Below are 14,879 nucleotides of genomic sequence, written 5' to 3'. Positions count from 1 at the left end.
TACAATACACGTCGCGGTTCCCTTGTTGGCGTTATGTGATAGGCCGTATATACAAGAGCAATATGCAATACAAGATTGGCCTAAAACATATGCATATTAATAACTTTTATAAATTTTATAAAAAAAAAATCAATTCATATTTATTTCAGATGTATACAACCTTTTAATTTCAATCGATTAATAACTACTTATAATAATTCTTAATACACCTATCACAAAAAGTGAACGATAGAAACGACCGTCTAGACATAGGCGGAGGCACATTGGATCCCGATGTATCCCGGGATGCTCTTCAAAAAATTATTAGTGTAAATATTTCCGGAGATCTCGAAACATGGATTCGTTCTACCCACATACCAGCTCACTCGATCGAGATCTCGAAAATGGAATGGAGCTCCAGTGGATTTTGAATCGTCTTCTTCATCTCATCTTCTGAATCATTCTATCTCCTCGACATTGTGCCCCGTGAATTTCAAAGGGTACGTACTCTAGAAGCCCTCAATATTCTTTGGATCTAGCATTAGAATTTTCTTTTGATTTATTTTAGTTAATTTAACTCAAATCGGCATCTGTCTATATATTTAACGCGAATGATTTGTCTATGTTGCTCTGATTTCACTTCAAAGTCCGAGTCCATATCATGTAGTTATTGATCCAATTTATCATGTAGTTGCATTGGGGAAAATCGAGCATGAAGCTAGGGAGAAAGAGACTTTCTCTTTGTATGATTCGAAACTGTAAAGTTAAGTTTTTTTTTTCCTTATGAATAGTGATTCGACATATTGGTTTTGGCACGGTCCATTGATGAATCTACGCCACAATTTGATCATCTCAATTTAGGATTCCGAGGGAAATCAAATATCAAATTCAGGTTTATAATAAAACGTTGGAATTCATCTCACGTTGTATAGAATTAGGTTAATTTGGTTCTAATCAGTGATCAATTTGATATTGGGCTTAGGTATAAAGGGTACTTGGGATGACTTGTTTCTCATTGAAGGAGGTGGAATTATACATATGAAGTTACAATTCTTTCTTAATGATGATGAGGAGCGTAATAGGATTCGTTCAATGGTACTCTCTTTATTTTTTTCACCATTATTTCATTCCATGATGTATATAGCCATATAAGAGTGTTTGGATGTATTATTTAAGTTAATCAATTTTAAGTGTTTGGAAGTTATTTTTATCTTGTTACTTATAGAGAGAAGCTGCAATGAAGAAGAAGCAGAGGTCTTAGGTTTGATCTTGCACTATCTAAAGAAACATTTAGGCCTTGTTTCTTTTTCTTCTTTCTAATTAAGTAAAAGATGGAATGAATGAGGACAAATTTATAAAAAGTCATTAAGTAATAAAGTACAAATCACTGTAATTGGTGAGTGCTGGTTTAGTCAACACAAAGTTTTTATTGACCATCTCATTCATAGATCTTATTGTATGTTACACGATTTTTTTTCAAGATACCCCTTAATTTTGATCCTGACTCCGCCACTGCATTTAGAACCCATATTTTAAAAGGGCCCAAATGTTTTATGGAAAATATTATAGATAGAAGATAGTATAAATAATTTTTTTCAATTATTAAGTTATTATAAAATCTTGATGAAATTTATGTATTTTAAGTGCCGATTTTTCCCTCTCGTCCAGGACCCACAATATGCTTGGAACAGCCCTGAGTCCTTAACTTATATATTATAACTAGTGAAGATCCCCCGTTTTGCGGGGGTTGGAAGCCATCAAGTTTACAAAGAGATATTAAGACAAATATTTTTGGGAAACAAATCTTCCTACAACTGTTATCCCACATTGCACATACAAATGATCGAAATACAAAAAGTCTTGATAGCTTTATTCTCACAATTCGACTTCTGCAATCACATAGAGTGAAATCAGGCTATATTTATTGCTAGGATCATCTTTGCTCTTGTTTTGTTCGAGGTTTCAGTACCATAAGCTCTTACATTATTATGAAGTGAGAATCAAAAATACATTTATATGATGACCTGGCATTTACAATCAAAAAAAGTTTCTTCATCTCATTGTTCTTCAGAAAAATAGTTGAAAGACTTACCATAGTAAACTAAGCCCAATAACTACAATGCTACTCTTATTCTGTTGTATACCCTGCATAAGCAAGAAAAATAAAATCATAAAACTCTCATTTCATCCATTCAACTATATATGTTGTTAATCTTTATATAATTAACACATGCTGATGCTTAATTTGTTCACTACATGTATACAGAAAAGAAAAATGACCAAGACTGATTAATCTACCTGGGATTTACTTTGGCATCTGTGGCACATATAGCTTGGAAGTGGTGTTTTAATGATCAAAACAGTTTTTCTGTGAGTGGACCTAAATTTAAAAAAAAAAAAAAAAAATCATCATCTTTTAAAGGCTCTTAAATCCATCTCTAAACAGTTTGATTAATTTGGTAATTTCTTCAAATGGGTAATTTTGTAAAAATTTTGAAATATGAACTTTATAAATGGGTTTGTAGGGGAGATTACCTTTAAGGTATTATCTATAGCGGAAATTTTTTGGTGACATCATTTAACTCTCATATCCTGATGCTTTGAAAACTTGCTAGAGCATCCCTACACTCATATGGAATACAAAAAGCTTCAGTGATTGAATAATAAATATGTAATAATGACTTTTTCTTAAATCAAAGTAAGTATGTTTGTATCTGAATGTTGGTAAAGATCTTATTGCTGACTTGTCCTTCAACTGCCTAACATATGTATCTTTTTAACTATAAAAACAAAATCAAACATGTGGATTATAATATCTAGCAGCATATATCAACATGCTCTGCTGATAACAAATACCAAAATGCCCTTATTATCTATTTAACAAAACCGAATCAACAAAGTACAACAACAACAACAAAAATATGGATCTACTTAATGAGATAAGCACATCGTGTTCATAATCATATGTTATACCTCAACCATAAGAAATTGTATTTTAATAAAACTAAGTTGCAAATTTCAAAAATATCGTTAATACTATCTATGAAAACTTTTAAAATGGTGATAGGGATTTTTTTTTTAATAAATTATTTAACAAAAATTACAGGAACAGAGGATTTGGTAATTTAAAGAAGGAAAACTATAAGAAAGTAATCATAAATATGATATTAAGTAAAAATAGAAAATAAGTCGAGAGTGAAGTATCGAATCAAACTTTAATGTTCCTTTGAAGAAGGATTTACTTGTTGTTGCTGGTGATTCCATGTTTGTTGTTTGGACCATATTACCCTTCTCTTGTTTTCTGGCTTAGTGTTGTTGGGCAGCGTCTGTTGGATGCAGCATTAATGACATTGAAGTTAAATTTGTTTCGAAATTGGTTGATGTGCTTCCATAGCAGGTAGTAGAACTCTACGGGTAAAAGGTTTAAAGATCGTCTATATTGGCTGCAATGGACTGTGTTAAGATTTTTGTTTCATGATTATGACATTTCTTTTTTTGTTTAATAGTTTAAATTTGCAATGTGAGTTTCTCTAAATATTCCTGAACCTAGAAGGTACATGATGAAGAATATAGCAAGAAAAATGAAGAACACTACCTTTTTTGCTGGGAAATTGAGGTCGACGATCAAAATTCACACAATTTTCATCTTTATGCCTCAATCCACTTCTTATTTTGTTCATAAATCCCTACAGACCTCAAAGTCCCAATTTCTTCGTTAATGTACACACCACACATAGATACAAAGCCACACATAAATACAAACAAATACACAAATATATACAATCCTACAGAAATACAAAAATTAGCTACAAACCAGAAGAAAAACTTAACACACACGTTAACCATGCCGTAAAATCAAAGAAGAAATGTCAATTTTTTTACCTGTGGCTCCAATTACAAAGGTGGAGAAGAGTAGTTTATATGAGAGACGTGAGAATGTATGTTTCCATATAAACAATTAATCAATCAAATTATAAACCAAAATTGAAGAATAGGAGGTGAGTAGAAGCTGGCGGTGACGGAGATCTGTAATCAATATCAATTACCTCTGATAAAGGGGAAATTAGGGCTCATGAATTAGGATGATGGCAACGATGATGGAGGCGGTGGCGTTGGTGACGTCCTCTTCTCCACCTTTGTAAGCAGGCGTCGTGGTGGGCCGATCGTCTGCCTCGTCTCCGCTGGTGGGACGTCAACCCCAGATGGTTGTTGATCGGTTGAGGTGGTGGTGGAAAAGAGGCGGTGGGGAAGAGGGGAATAAGGGATAGGAAAGAAGCTGGAAGCGTGGGAAGATGACTTTAGAGAGAGATAGATGTTTCTGGGGAGAAGGGAAGCATCCACATAAGCGTCAATGGGCGGTGGGTTGTTGAGGTTGTGGTAACCGTAGTGTACCAGCAAGCAAAAAAATAACCGGGAAGAAATTTCACGTGTAATCCACTATCAAAAGAAATATTAAAAAAAACCCCAGCAAACCAAAAAAGAAAGAAAAAAAATCAATCAATAACAACAAAGAACTGTTGGATTGGGAACCCTCTTTTAATATATTTATATAACTAGGTGTGAGACCCATGTATTACATGAGTTTATTTAAAAAAAATTAAATATAAAATTTTAATAATTTGAAAAGTTTGAATTTATAAGAAAAATAAGAAAATTTTTGAATTATTAAAATTAATGAGACTTTAATGTATTGGATACATTACATATATAAACCATTTTCTAATAAATACCTTACATATATATTACCTTATATATTAAATGTGGAATTTTAATTTAATAAAATGAAAAATACAATAAAATGACAAGTGAAAAATAGAAAATTTAAAATTTTTAGAAAATGTCATGTGTCCAAATGAAGGAGAAAAGGACATGTGGCAAAAAAACCCTCATTTATTAGAGTAGACTAGGGAAGGACCCCCGCTTTGCGGGGGTTAGAAAGTGTTCAGTTGTAAAACATACAGTTACAGATACGAAAAGTGACTAACAGGAACATTGGAAAGACTGATTCCATTCCTCTCGCCCAAGAAAGCAGATCCCAATTGATTGCAAAGAAATTACCAAAATACATATTCCATTACTCAACTTGGTAAAATGTACAATATTCTCCACCCTTGGTTACTATGAGTTAAATGACATCTTAACCCATTAAGTGACGATGAAAATGACTTATAAGCTGGAATCACTTGAAATCCAACCCAAATTACAATGTTTTTATGTTCAAATTGAAAGTGTAATAATTTAAGATAGTTATAGAATAAGGGATTTTGGCTTGCATCATTATAAAATTTAACAAAAAAAATTATACAAACATCTGCTATTATGGAGGATCATTTTGGTAATTTTCAGCTTGGATGATCTGTTTGAGATGTAACCTATGCCTCCCTCTAGCTTGGCCTTTTGGATACATCTTGTACATCTGAATCAACAGTAAATTCAAATCTCTTTTCATTTTCACATTTAACTTAAACAGGAGAAAACCCCATTCAAATTAGATTCACAACTTAGAGGAGTAGCTACCTGATGCGTAGTGGCAACATTGCTGCCATTTCTTCCGGCATAATACCTCTGATTGACCTGAGCCGCCAACTTGACTATAATAATTTTATCTAAACTTTAGATCAGATCTACCTCCAACTCCAACCCAACGTGCAAAATTTCTCACATTTTGCAATCAGAACAGCAAATCAGTACTGACCATGGTAATTTAAATACTATTTCGAGATCAACTAACTGAATTCCACACATACAAATCAATAGATACTACATTCAATTGAGTACAAATAGAAAGGCAGAAGAAGATATTGAAGAAACAATAAATTCAATATGTGATCAATGTGAAAGCCCTAATTGCGATCAATCAATGGTTTCTTGTTTAATTGGTGTTCCTCTTTTGACAAGTTCATGATGAAATAAGTTAAATCAAATTGAATTAGGATAAAATCAAAAAAATTAATTGTTGGTATATCAATCAACAGCCTTAAATGCAATTGAATTAATAAGGGGAATTGGATAATTTCGTAACCGACCTCATAAACTGGTTCACGAATCCATACAAATATGATACCACCGTCCTATACATTCTCCACATTATGGCCCCATGTTGAAATGCAATGTGCCAGAAAAGTTAAAAAAAAATGGATAAATATGATCATGATTCATTTATGAGTCAGTAAAAGATATAAAGTACAAACATCATCACAGTTAAAGGAATCACAGTTAAAAGACCAGACATTTAAACCGGAATCACAACTGAAGGGATGCAAAAATCATTTATAATTGAGCAAAGTCCGATGAAAATTTACCTTCTGTGTTCAAGTATCAAATTCTACTGACACATTTCATATTTGTAAAAAATCTTTAGCCCATATTCTGTGAGCTGGATCATAAGTTGCAAACACCGCCTCCGTGTTTTCTCCCAATACATTAGCCCTGCTAATCACAAATTTGCCATTGTTAAAAAAACTGTACCAAGAATTTCCTACAGTCAACATATGTAACAGATCAACAAATTCAATGGCTTTTTAACCTTACCAATTGAAGTAGGTGTGTTTGTATTTACTAATCGAATAAAAATCAAATTAACTTATCAACAAATTCAATGGCTTTTTAACCTTACTATCTTTGTTAGATGGATTCCTGTTATGAACTTGTTAAAATTAGCCAAATCTTTTTGGTTATTAATTAATGAGGTTTATAAAAAAAATAATAAATAAATAAATAAATAACATACAAATCACCAGCACATAAATGCATCTCTGTATCATTTATTAGACAATTATCTAGCCAACCCTCTGAAGATTGATCCAGATAAACCTTGCTATTGGTGTTTTCTTGCATCGTATTTTCAATATGACCAAAGTACCCCTTAAATCCAAACAAAGCATCAGAAAAACTACCAACCATTTTTACCTTGGAACACAGCGACAGATCTGAACAACAAAATAATTTTTCAACCAACAAAGAATCAAAAGCCATTAGAAAACTTTTTTAAGTTAAGAATTCACAGGATTTAACAAAACAGTCAAAAACAAAAACCCAAAAAAGAAATAAATGAATAAAGAAGTATATGTATAGATTGAAACATATATAATCTAATCTCACCAACTTTCACTATTTAATTTTTTGTTTTCTTTGTAATTTAGTCTTATATAATACAACATATCTTGTCATCCCTAAGGAATATTATCACAAAATGTAACCAATAATTCTTCACTTGAACTTCCAGAAAGGCCCTTCTTGCAGAATATATATCAGGATGGATAGAAATTCTCATAAACAAACTCATATCCAAATCATTTTCATGTCGCACAATTCCAGTGCCCTTCCAATGATGTTACCATTAGAATGATCTTTGAAACATTTAAAATGGTGCAAAGTCCAATTTGAGATGTTTCAACAATGCTTTTAGAGTAATTACACTTCGTTATTGCTCTTTGCATATGTAAACCATCTATTCCTTATCAATTCATGACAGTCAATTTGTAAATAAGTTCCAGAAATGTTCTTCTTAGAGCAACAACAATTTATGTTTTTTTTTTTTTTGTGAAAACGAATCATGTTAACCGATTTTTTTTAATATCCTGTTAAATTTTCAGTAAAACAAATGGTGGAAGCATAATAGTAAACCTCTTACTTTTAACATTCTAAAGAATTAGTTTGGCAAGGTTGTTGATATACCAAAATTAAAGATGAAACTCAGATTAGGTGTGTTATATCATAGTTTTTGAATTTGTTTTTTTTTTGTTCAGGGTTACATGTGTGGTCTTTACGAAACATTGTCAACTACAGCTGGTAATAAGTTTCCGTTTACACTTCTTTGACTTTGTAACACATAAATTTTGGGTTGTTGAAGGTTGAACTTGACTACAATAAAATAGAATTAAGGGAATTCATATCAATTTGGTTATGAACTAAGGGGGCATAAAAGCTGGTAATTAGGGCAAATGAAGCTATGATGAGCAACACAACATAATTTTCAAACATGAGGAAGAAGATTGGTAAACAATTCTAAAATACGAAATCAAAACAAAACTGAGAAACTAAATCGAGAGTACTTGGTTGATTAAACATATGTACACTTGAAACCACATCATAAACCCAAAACTCAACCCTAACGATAGCTTATGTGGGCCTGGTCTGATCGAATTTCTATCATAGGAAGAAACCAACGATAGCTTATGTGGCCCTGGTCTGATTGAAGCTGAAGCGGCGAAGCCATTGGAAGAGAGGAAGGGAGAAAATAAAGTGTAACAGAGAAACAAATAGAAAGATGGATTAGTGGATGTTAACAGAAACACGGTTAAAGGAAGTTACCTCAAGCGATTGTGGATCTTTAGTCAACCAAGGGAGATCGAAAGGGTTGTGGAAGAGGAGGTGGGAAGGGTTAGATGGAGAGGAATCGATAGATAATGGAAAAAGCCAAGATTCTAGAGAGCGAATCAATCGGTGGAGGGTTAAAGTAAGATGGATCGGTGGTAGGTTCTTCTGCATCTTAAAGTAATATGGTGGCGAATGTCATAGCGGTGGTTTGTTATTGGAAGACGAAGTGGCTGTAGGAGAAACATGTAGAAAGAGAAGAACGGATTAAAGGGACACGTATATAGTTAAAAACCTTAAGAAAAAAATTTAAACCTAAAAGAATTTTTTTTTTGGTCCAATCAACAGTAAGAACTGTTGAATTGGGAACTCAATATTAATATAATTATATAATTAGTTAAGTGAATGAATTTTTTATGTATGTAAAATTAATATCATTTACTAATAACTTTTTCTCCTCATATATATATATATATATATATATATATATATATATATATATATATATATATATATAGGATCAAATGAGAACACCTAAAAGGTTGAGAACGCGAGAACAGATCTCATTCATCTATTATCTTAGATCTAAGGCTCTAATTAATTAAGAATTTTGTTATTATTAAAATGTTTAAATTCAATTAATTTGAATTAAGAATAAGAAAAGGGTATCATGGTAATTAATCATTCCCTTATTTTAAACAACTCCTAAAATCTCTCAATGTCTCTATAAACCTATGATTTCATTATTCACTCCACTATTGTCGACTTTAGTTTTCTCTCTATACCTAGGGCACGCCTCCCTCACCTGTACATCGGTCTCAATCGCTCCATCTAAATCAGAACCTCACGGTGGTTATTCTTGGCAGCGAATGAAGAAGAAGAAAAGGAAGAAGGGGGCTTGGTGGTGGCAGATTGATCGCAAAGAGGAGGGGGGAAAAGGACCATCGATTATGCTGGTTTGTTGCTGTGAATTTATCATGGTTCAATTTTGTTTGAAATTTGACTATTGAAGATTAGTATACGGATTCTTGATGCCTGTAACAGCCATCTAAATTATCAATACAACAGAGCTCGGCCCATATTACTACTTACTGTCGATTGCCAAACCGTATATCAGGATCTTCACTCCCCAAATGTTGTCGTCGTCCCCAAATCCTAGCCACCGAGTATGTGCAAGAGAGAGAGAGACAGAGAGATAAGAGAGAACCAGAAATCAGGCGTGTGATTAGGGCACAATGTAAGGGAGCAGGGTCGTTCTTTAAGCCCCATACCCACCACCGGAAGGGGCCAGCTAGGTTGCGCAGCCTCGACTTTGGAGAACACAATGGTTACCTCAAGGGTGTAATCAGCGAAATCATCCACAATCCCGACCGTGGTGCTCCTCTGGCTCGCGTCACATTTTGTCATCCTTTCCACTACAAGCGTTCGAGGTGAGGGGGAAAAGCCAAGAGGATGTTGCCTCTTTTGATTTCACCAGGGTTAAATTTGACTTGAGGCTTTTTTTTGCTGACTGGTTGAGTTATTCTTCTGATTCTTCTAATTAGAGTGGTATTCATTATGATTAGAGTGGTATTCATTATGATTGGATTTGTATTCATTTGTGATCAATGATATATATTCATTTATGAATAATTAATTATTTTTATTATAGTTTTTGTTTATGTTGTATTCAAATGTGATTATAGAAAAATAGATATGTATTACATTGTAACTTGTTGTGTTATTATTTATGAATAAATGTGTAATCTAGATATATTTTTATTGATTTATGATTATAGTTGTATTGTAGTTTTTTTTCTATAAATTGTGTTATATTCATTTATTATTATAATTTAATTCATCTATTCATTAACGATTACAACAGATTCATATATGACTATAAATATGTTTTTATTTTTGTATGATTATACATATTCGGTTGAAATGATTAATCTTTTTGATATATTGGTAAAAAATAAAAAATAAAAACATTTTTTAATCGTGGTATAAACGTTTTTTTAATAATCTGATTGTTTAAAAATAGATGTGAAATTGGAGAAAAAAAAACATTTTTTAAGAAAAAAAAATTAAATTTTTTAGTTTTAATTTTTTTTTTTTTTTGATAAAAATATTTTTTTATATTTCAATAATAAGAAAAATAAAAAATCAAATATTTCCTTCTATTTTGGTAACTGATCCTAAATTTAAGGGAATTTGATTGATTTTATTTTATTTTAATTTAATTTAAATATACAATTACTAATATGCCCTTATATATTGATTGGTTTAGAACTGTTCTCGCGTTCTCAACCTTTTAGGTGTTCTCATTTGATCCTCTCCCTATATATATATATATATATATATATATATATATATATATATATATATATATATATATATATATTCTAGACATATTAATAGCATATACATAAGATTTTCCTACAAAACGACGTTTATATGATTGAAGTGGTTTTATAATTCAAATATGGAAAGTTAAAAGAGATGTAAAGAGTTGAAGAAATAAGTTTTGTAGCATAAAAATTTGAGAAATTTATTATGTTTCTCAATGTATAGAATATGTAAACCTTATATAGATTTCTATGTATTCTTTTTTGATAATTTTACGAATGTTTAATTTGTTTGTTGAATATAAATTTTAAAATATATATTTTAGTGTTTTTATGTCAGTAAAAGTTATTGTATTTTCATACTATTTGTTGTTTGTTATATATAGAAATCAATATATATATATATATATATATATATATATATATATATATATATATATATATATATATATATCCGAACTAATCATGATATCGCGTTTACTATTCTTTCTTAAACATATAACTTACTAAATCGATCAAATTTATGTTCTTTTAATTCGTTGTGTCTTAAAGCATTAGAAGTCACGAACATTTAATCGGCCCTACTAAATTTTAAATGAAAATTAATAGAATAAAAGATAAAAGAAAAACATATAATAACTCAATCAAGCTTTCCACAAATTATTCGATATAGTTTTCAGTTTAAGGACAAAACTTTCGAGTTATATTCGTTAAAGATTATTGATTTTTTACTTTCCTTATAAACTTTACTGATGTTTTGCAATAAAAAGATATATTCATAAGTGATTTTAATATATTGATTTGAAGCTCTTGTCATTTTAACTTCTAACGTATTTAACGTCATACTGATAAAATATTATTAATATGGTAGATTATTTGAAATGCTTAAATGTGTTAAATGGAAACCTAAATAGAATTGTAGAATTAACTAAAATAATATCTAAAAACTACTCTTTATAGTAATATAATATTTTTCAAAGTGATTTATTAAATTAGTTAACAACAATAGTTTAAAAAAAAAGTAATATAAAACAATTTATATTTATACCTATCATTAAACTTAAAACTATATAGATTATTTGAATTAGTAACATCTTGTTTCGAGAAATAATTTATTTCGGGATTATAGGCATTAAATGGATCAAGTAGAGGCATTGAGATTTCAAAGGATTAGAGTTTAGACCATATTGGATGTGGATAATCTATGGTAGGTGATCCAAGCTCTTGGTTCGTGTTTTAACGTGAGAAGGTTAAATGGTAAAAGTGATGCATCAGAATTCTTTCATGATCGAAGGATATTAGTCCAATATGTTGTCACAACTAGAAATTTTATGTCTTGTAATCACTATACTCAAGTAAATGTTGAAATCAAAAACTCAAAAGCATGTATGATGCTTACTCAATGGAAAACTAAACCCCAATTCACTACATCAAGCAATTGGAAAACCCTAGAAGTTCTTGTTAAGTCCATTTTGGACTATAACTTCCTTATTGGATCCAAATGGACCAATAAGCTTCCAATTGGACTATCATGGGTTTAGAACCCTAATTGGGCTCTAATTGGACCCACATTCATTTATTTCAATATTATGGGCCATATTGGGCCTAGAATGAAATAAATTGAAAGCTTTGATCCATGATTAACCCAATCTAGCTTATTAAAACATAAAAATCACAATTTTATTTTATAAGGCCAATAAATACCTAAGACTAACTCTAATATTGGGCTTAGGAGCAAAAATCCAAATTTTTCCTTCCTCCTTCCATGTTCTCGGCCCAAAGCAAGCCCAAGAGAAGGGTTTGACTTTCTCATGCCACATCACTTTTATCTTTTGGACTTCCATGCAAGAGACTCATGTCTCCATGCAAACCTCACCTCAAACATCATTTCTTCTTCCTCTCTCTCTCTCACTCTCGGCCGAGCAACACCCACACACACACACATCTCTCACAAACACTCTCTAGATCACTCAAGGTTTCTTTCTTCTTCTCCATCCAAAATCTCGAGATTTAGGAAGCATTCAAGGAAGTTCTTCCACAAAAATCATCATCTAAGGTAAGGTTTTGCTTGGATCTATGACTTGTATTCCTTGTTTTATCAAAATCCCTTCCTAATCCATGCAAAAATCGTGATCTTGCACTCTAGAAAACTCCATAAACTCGAAAACTTCATCAAGGAGTGCAAAGGCCAAAAATCACTTCATTTCTTCCATTCTTTCTTCAAAAACCGAATCAACACCCAAGGTGAGTTTCATACCCCCTTATTTTCAGTTTTCATAAGCTTTTGTGGGGGAGAATACAAGCAAAGGTGTAGATCCATCATTATGTGTATGTTGTGGTTGATTTCTATGCTTATATGTATGTTTTGTATGATTTTGATGCTAGATCTAGTTATGAAATGCTAAAAACCGAGATATGTATTTTATTATAGCATAAAATATACTACTACATGCAAAGTATACTAAGAAAAATAGCCAAATGGCTTGACAACACTTAATTTGGGCTAAAAACTCATTTTTTTGACATAAAATGTTGAAAATACAAAGTTGAAGGGCCTAAAATGAATTATTTCGAAATCTGATGGGTGAGATGAGTCAAAACAGTTTACATAATGTATTTTCTGAAAATATACTATTTGGAGGGTTAAAAACATAAATTCCAAGCTTAATGGGCTAAAGATGACATTTTCGGCCCAATGAGGCCCAATATGCGAAATTTTCTGTTTTGGAGGGCCAAAACTGCATTTTTTCTGTAAAACAGTGGACTATAAGTGATCCAAGTCCTTTTCAAAGGTTTAGAATGCTTTTTAAATTTAAAGGGGACTAAAGTTGCAAAAAAATTTCAATTTGGGCCAAAATTGTCAAACTTGCGAAAAGATGGGTTATAATCGAGAAAACTGAAATTTCAAGGACTTAAACTGTCTTCAATGAAAAATATGCTAAAAAATATTAATTTCAATAATTTTTGGTATTAAAATGTCAAGAAAATCGATTTAAGGACCAAACCGGAAAGTTTTAAATAAAGGATTGAAAAAGTAAATTTTTATAAATAATGAGGGGCTAAAAACAGAAAAATTCTCAAGACTAGTTCAATACATGCAATTTGATCAAATGATGGTACCACAACTATCGACGAAATACAATACATTACAACACCAAAAGTCGTTGTCAAACGAATTGGTTCGGTCTCGAACCAATAAAAATCCGAAACTACTAACACGACGACACTATGACATTACGACATTACAATTCATAACTAATAACGATTGGGAAGTCACTATACATGCGAGTGTGCACAGACGTCTACGCACCACCTTTGGGCCCCAAAAGTGTAAAATCTTGTTTGTTGAGCCTAGCTAGCCCAATGACCTGATCTTAAGGCCCGAAGACCTCTCTCTCTTACGAAGTGTTGGGTTTTACCGACCCGACATAACGTAAAAGGACTTTCAATGGCAAACATGCTGCTGGTCCCCAAGGGTCCTTCAGTGCTGCTAGTAAAGTCGGGAACTCACGATTGCGGGATTGGGCTTCAGGCCCTTCGCAATTGCAATAGTCTTGAACGACGCGGGGAAATACCGAGGGTTTCGCACCTTCTCTCCTTCCCTCCGGTCGTGGGACTACACAAGTCCGGGAGGATTGAGTTGTGTGAATAATTACGAGTGACGCCTAAGGGATCGCTTGTAAGGTTGTCGATGGGACGTTTTCATTAACGCACGTCACAACACTTCACCACCCACTGTACTCGCAATGCCTCCGGAGCTCAACGATTACCTCTAACGCAACGAAACAACAGTATACAAACTAAGTAAAGCAAAGTGATAGGAAAACGTCGGGTTTTCCTAGGGTTTTCAACAAGTACAATTATGAATTACCGGTCGAATTTCACAACTCTTACGCTTACATCTATAGAATTCAAACAAGCATACTCATGGATCTTCGCATATTTTTACACTATTCTATTTTTAGAAAATATCGGATTTTCTGATGGTTTTCAAACAATACATTGGATTTCAAACACTACTTATGAACTCACCAACATTTCATATGTTGACATTTTTCAAAATACTTGTATTCTCAGGTAACAGGTAAGCTGAAGAATGATTTGTACTCTATGACGTTTTGCTGTGGTTTAAGTAGTATCAAACAGTTATTTTTTTTGAGAATGTAATGTTTTGAACAATGTAATGAATGTAAACGCTACCAGTTGTATCATTCCAAATGTTGGTGATGTATAATGTTATGTTTCATGTATATGCAT

General features: G+C 32.0%; 2 long non-coding RNA genes across 7 annotated transcripts; one reads left to right on the top strand and one right to left on the bottom strand.

Moving 5' to 3' along the window:
* The first annotated feature begins 158 nt into the window (after positions 1 to 158).
* LOC144998403 (uncharacterized) lies at positions 159 to 5,158 on the top strand. 2 transcript variants are annotated; one of them, XR_013660676.1, is made up of 4 exons: positions 159 to 479; positions 671 to 871; positions 962 to 1,074; positions 2,246 to 5,158. It is a non-coding gene; the product is annotated as an uncharacterized LOC144998403 (long non-coding RNA). The 2 variants fall into 2 exon arrangements; XR_013660421.1 differs by lacking the exon at positions 2,246 to 5,158 and adding an exon at positions 1,648 to 2,232.
* On the bottom strand, positions 1,641 to 4,412 carry LOC144999650 (uncharacterized). Of its 5 annotated transcripts, XR_013661370.1 has the most exons (5): positions 4,026 to 4,412; positions 3,575 to 3,665; positions 2,515 to 3,422; positions 2,278 to 2,359; positions 1,641 to 2,124 (listed from the first exon to the last, which is right to left on the bottom strand). It is a non-coding gene; the product is annotated as an uncharacterized LOC144999650 (long non-coding RNA). The 5 variants fall into 5 exon arrangements; XR_013661166.1 differs by having other exon boundaries at positions 2,515 to 2,601; positions 3,222 to 4,412; XR_013661286.1 differs by having other exon boundaries at positions 3,575 to 4,412.
* Positions 5,159 to 14,879: the final 9,721 nt, after the last annotated feature.

Source organism: Lactuca saligna, chromosome 1 (genome assembly GCF_052625555.1).
Source record: "Lactuca saligna cultivar CGN05327 chromosome 1, ASM5262555v1, whole genome shotgun sequence".
NCBI lineage: Eukaryota > Viridiplantae > Streptophyta > Magnoliopsida > Asterales > Asteraceae > Lactuca > Lactuca saligna.
This window is presented reverse-complemented; position numbering and strand designations above follow the sequence as displayed.